Raw genomic sequence first — 6,373 nt, 5'->3', positions numbered from 1 at the left:
TGGAGATACTTTCAAAAAAACCCTATCCCTGATCTGAAACTCAATACCTTTCCATTTCAAGTTTTCGTACGATTTCTGACAATCTGGTGCTGCTTTCAGACTTTCACAAATCACTTTCATATTCTATTAGTATCTTTAATCAAATCAACCTCGTAAATCTTATTCTCACTGAGTTCAGTCCAATACAAAGGTGTTTGGCATTTGTGACCGTACAATACTTCACAAGGTGCCATTTTTATACTCAATTGAAAACTATTATTATACGCAAGTTCAATCAATGGCATGTATCATTCCCACGTACCTTCAAACTTAAGAATGCAACATTTCAACATATCCTTGAGTATCTGAATAATCCACTTAGATTGACCATCTGTTTGTGGATGAAAAGTAGTACTAAAGTGTACCTTTGTACCCAGTGCATCTTGCAATTTCTTCTAGAAATGCAATGTAAATCTCAGATATTTATTCGAAACAATACAAATAGGTACTCCGTGCTGTAACAGCCCAATTTAGACCCTATTTGGAATGGTGGTTTTAGAACCATGAATCCAAGTCAAAAAAATATTTAAAATTTATTTTTTTGTGTTTATTATATGTGAATTTATATGTGTGAAATTTTCGTGATTTAATTTTGTCATTTGAGTGCCCGATTAAATAAAAGGACTAAATCACGTTCAATGAAAATTTGGTGGTTAATTGTGAAAGGGTCGAATAGTTGTTGTTCTTTTAATATAGAGGTTTTATGTTGTAATTAAACCAAAATTATAGGTTATGGACGGTAAAAACCTTATTTTATAATGGTTATACATTTATGTCTAAAGGTTATTAAGGTAAAATGTGTAATAATATATGTTATAATAAAACTTAAAAATTAAAAGCCAGAATTTATATTTTATTTCCATGACCGAAAATTCAAAATAAGAAAGGAAATAAATAGTTTGAGGTTCGGCCCTTTGTTAAGCTCAATCAAGGTATGTAACTTCTCGGTTTTTGATAATTTTTACGTTTTTGAGATCGTTGCAGTGTAATGTACAAAGGCCATGCGTGAATTTTTTATTTTGATGAATATTTTGAGTTATGCCATTGATGAATATTTGAGCTATGTGATGTTAGTTGATGAAATATGAAATATATGTTTTGGATTAACATGTTTTGTATTGGAATTTTTGATGATTTTGAGTAATTAGGGCTAAATAGAAAAAATGATAATTTGAGGGACTAAAATGTGAAATAAATAAAATATATGGACCTGTATGAATATGGAAAGTATTCGGCCTAAGCATGGTATGTGCAAATTTTGCATGTTTTGTGTTTTATGCAATTTGGACTAAATTGTAAAAAGTGTGAAATGTCAGGGGTAAAATAGTAATTTGCCCATTTATGTGTTTTTGGACTAAATTGAGTGAAAATATGTTTGAATGAGTTTAATTTTAATATGTTTAGATCAAGAACCAAGGAAATTGGATTTGGATAGGAGGAAAACTAAAGTTGTCGACTAGTCATCCCGTTCTATTTTTCATCATCCGAAGTAAGTTTATAAGTAAATACGTGTTGCTAATTTTAAATAAGTATGAGTTTATACGCTGAAATGAATTATTTGGAAATATATATGTGTTAGCCAATGTAAATGAGCTTGGGATTTATGTTAATGAATTTGTTTTGACTGAGTTATGACATCCAAAAGTCCGTACGAACCATAGGATTTTGATATGTGTTTTTGTGTAAGACTAAGTCTGGGACGTTGGCATCGATATATGTGTTTTCGTGTAAGACCACGTCTGGGGCGTTGGCATCGGTATATGTGTTTTCGTGTAAGACCGCGTCTGGAATTTTGGCATCGATAAATATGGTTACGTGTAAGACCATGTCTAGGACATCGGCATCATATTTGATTCATGTAAGACCCTGTTTGGGACAGTGGCATTGATATGAGATAGCATGTAAGACCATGTCTAGAACGTTGTTATTATTCGATATATGTGATTACCTGAGTATCCTATTCGATTCTGAATGGTTCAACGGGCAATGATAAGTTTTTATCGAATGTGTAAAATGAGCTAAAACGATCAAGCATGAGTTAGCTAATTACTTATTTGAAAATAAGGTAAGTTGGTTATTTGATATGAAATACAAAGTATACAAGTTACCTAAGTAAACATATGAGCATTGTACAATATATTCGGCCATATGCTATGTGTATGCATATGATGTTGTATTTTGATTCATGAGCTTGTGTATATGAGTGTAAGTATACTTAGTTGTATAATGACATTTTGGATTTGAAATTTGAATGATAGTTGATAATATATTTATATATGAGCATTCAGCCAAGGTAACATATATATGTGAAAGCATATGATATATATTATATGAAATCGTAAGTTTGAGACTAAATGTGATAATGATATTATAATTTGGTTTAGTTTAAATGAATTGATTATATCATTGAATTGTTTATTTGCTTATGACTTACATAGCTATGATAGCTTATTGTGTGTGAACGTTTATCTTTGTTTTATAGATTTTGGAAAAAGTTACGAGCTCAGGGATCGTCAGCAAAGTCTATCACACTATCGACTGTTTCAGTACCTTGTAAGTGGAACTCAAATTTATGGCATGTATAGGCTAGCCTTGGAGTTAGTTTATTTTGAATGTGTATGTATATAAAGCCATGCGAAAATGGCTAATATGTTATGTGAGAATATGAAACTTTGGTTAAGCTTATAAGTGTTATATGCTTTGGAAATAGTTGATGATTTTGGATGAAATTATGGTTGATTTGGCTATGGTTATGCATAGACAAAATATACATGTGAACTTGGTTGTTAAATTCGGTTAAGGAATTACATGTGACTTAGCATTGATGAATAGTTGATTGTTAGAGATTATTTTGATATATTTGTTTCATGGTATTAAGTTTTGTGTTTAGGTAAATATATTTGTTTTTGGTTAGATGATAAAATGTAAGTGATGGTTATGAACTAATTTTGATTCGACATTTGTATATGTATATGTATATTAATTCATTTCTATGGTAGGATATATGCATATGAAGTGATATGTTACACCCCGAATTTGGGCCTAGAAGTATTGGGCCTTGAGTGCGGGTCCGTAAGGAGGTTGTATATAGGTATTTAATTGTGCAATGAAATAACACAATTAAATGTCTACTTTGGTGGTTAATGGCCTTGAGAAGTGTTAGAGAAATCTTGGGTTCAAACTTGGGCTTTAGCAAAAATTTTGGTATTAAGAGAAAAAAAACCTGGATGCTTGGATGAGGGCTTTTAAATTATTGTGTTAAATAAATGACATAAGGAAGCTTGTAGTCTAGTGGTTGTGGCGTCATTAAGGTTGTATGGGAGCCTGGGTTCAAGCCTTGGCTCTTGCAATTTATTTTGGTTTTTTTTAAGGCAACCTGGACTTTGGCCTTTAGACCTTATAATTAATTGGGATAAAATATGACACAAAAAGCCTTCTGGCTTAGTGGCAAGTAGTATGTGGAGCATCTGAAGGGAGGCATGGGTTCGAATCCCATGGCAAGCAAGGAGCATTTATTTTGCTAACAGGAGGCGGTAAGAGTTGGTGTTGAATTTAAACTCTGATGTTGGAGGGATCCCACATCGGGAAGCTAACATAAGAGTGGTTGCGAAGCTAGCTTTAAATAGAGGGAACCATGAGGAGAGTAAAGGTACCTTTTCTTGGCTGATCCCTTTCGCTGTATGGCGTGCTCGTTTGGGTTGGGCATCGGCTAAGAGTGCTCGGAGCGTGGATTAACTCCAGTCTCCTATCAGGTGTGTATTTTCTCGCTACTCTAGCTGTAGGATGGCTACTTCGGGCAGCGATGGGCCGAAAAGAGTCATGTGGACCTAATGGGCCTACGGGCCCAATTGGATAAGTTGTTTGATTGTGTAGTAAATATTGGACTAGGCTAGGTGAATATCATATTTGTCACTAGATTTGGGCTAAAAGGGCCATACGAGTGTGTGGGCCCATTTGGGCCGAGAATAGGCTTTAGGCCCATTCATATTGTTATCCCTGTTTAGAATACTTTAGTTTACCAAATTACTGAAATGCCCTCGATTTGTAGAATTACCATTTTACCCTCGATTTATAGAATTACCGTTTCACCCTCAGTTTACAACATTACCGTTTTACCCTCGATTAATAGAATTACCATTTTACCCTCGATTTACAGAATTACCATTTTACCCTCGATTTACAAAATTACCATTTTACCCTCAGTTTACAAAATTACCGTTTTACCCTCGATTTATAGAATTACTATTTTACCCTCGATTTACAGAATTACCGTTTTACCATTGATTTACAAAATTACCATTTTACCCTAAGTTTAGAAAATTATCATTTTACCCTCGATTGTGAAATTACTGAAATACCCCTATAGGATAGAATTACCAAAATACCCTTAGTTTGTAAAATTACCGAAATACCCCTAGTTTGTGAAATTATCGAAATACCATTGGTTTGTGAAATTATCGAAATACCCTCAATTTGTAAAATTACCAAAATAGCCCTGATTTACAAAATTATAGAAATACCCTTGACTTTCTAAAAATTATAGAAATACCATTGGTTTACAAAATTACTGAAATACCCTTGGTTTGTAGATTTACCAAAACACCCTTGTAGGATGAAATGACTAAAATACCCCTAATAGGTAAAAAGACCGTAAAGCCCTTGTAGGGTAAAGTGACCGTAATACCCTTGTATGGTAAAATGACGAATATGCCCTTATGTTCCGTATGACTGATGTGCTTAGGATTTACATATATTGATATTGGATTAGTTAAGTTTCAGTGACAGGTGGTGGTTATCGTAGGTGATTGATTATGAAACCATTTCAACTTCAACCCATAACAGGTGTGTACTAACCCTCGTAATAGCTTAGATTAATATTTGCTGAGAAGCCGAAATGCTAAAATACTGGTATTTCGGGAACTTGTAATGTTGCGTTTGGGTATAGATGTGATAAATATGATAAGATTGGTGTTTAGATCAATGGAACGGGTAAGAACTCAATTTTGTGCACGATGGTAAGTTGGGCCTCAATGGGCAGGAATTGGGCCAAATGGGCTTTTGGGCCCATTTGGGTAAAATTGATAGAAAATGGAATTTGGAAAAGTTGCATGTTAACACGGTTAGTATTATTGTAAAATTTGGGTTAAGCAGGCTTAGTGGGCTAAATCAGCATTCGTAGGGCCCATTAGGGGTTTTGGGCCCAAAAGCCCGAATTTGATAAGTGGGTTAAAGATCATTGTTTAAACACTCGAAAATATTGACAACTGTAATGAACATGGAAAACCTTGATTTTTGGTAAAATTACGAAAATACCCTTATAATATGAAAAATAACTATTTTGCCCTTGTGGGCAAGTGATTGACTTGGACTGTGTGGTTGATGGATTTGATTGTGAATATATGTTGGAAATATGAATGACTTCACTGTGATTGTTTGATTCAAATATGGGCATGACATTCTGCATACATGACATATTGCATGGGATATGGGTTATATTGATGGAGGAAGTGCTAAAAGGGCTCTACCGTAGTTTACTGCAAAAGGTCTTTGCCGCAGTTTATCAGAAAGGGCTTTGCCCCAGTTATTAAAAGAGGCTAGGCCTCCAGTTATATGATAAAGCAGCTATGTTGCCAGTGGAGAATTTGGTTGGGTGGGTTGAGTTATTCCCCACATAGAGAGCTTGGTTGGTATGGGTGGAGAGTAGCGGATGGTGGGTCGAGTAGTCTCCCCAAATGGGCTTGTATACATTCATTGACATTACATGTGATATTGAAATGGGCTTGCATACATTCATTGACATTACATGTGATATTGAAATGGGCCTAAGGGCCATACCGTTTACAGTAAAGGCTTCGGCCCAGTAACCGTTAAACGAAAGGCTTCGGCCCAGTATATGTCAAGATTAAATAGGGCTTTGGCCCAGATTGTACTGATACCGTGTTATTTACTGTTTGTTTGTTATTGGGATTACACACTGTGTTTTTGTAAACTCACCCCGTTTCTAACTGTGCAGGTAATCCCTAAGCTTAGATGGTTTGGAGCTGCGAAGGACTCGGAGATGGCCACACTACTGTTTCTGTTTCTTTTAATTGCAATAAGTAGCCGATTTATTTCTTTATAATTTTATCTTATTAATATTATTATTTGGTTTTGGGTTGTAATAAGGCCATTTTAATTATTTTTCTGGGATTATTTTATTTTATACCCTATATTTTTCTGATAACAAGATGAGTTAGACCTAGGGCGCATTTCCAAAATGATAATTGTTTTCAAAATAACGCAACAATACAATTAATCGATTTATCAAAAATATCTACTTAAATGAATTCCAACT

This window comes from Gossypium hirsutum, chromosome A12 (genome assembly GCF_007990345.1).
Source record: "Gossypium hirsutum isolate 1008001.06 chromosome A12, Gossypium_hirsutum_v2.1, whole genome shotgun sequence".
Classification (NCBI taxonomy): domain Eukaryota; kingdom Viridiplantae; phylum Streptophyta; class Magnoliopsida; order Malvales; family Malvaceae; genus Gossypium; species Gossypium hirsutum.
This window is presented reverse-complemented; position numbering follows the sequence as displayed.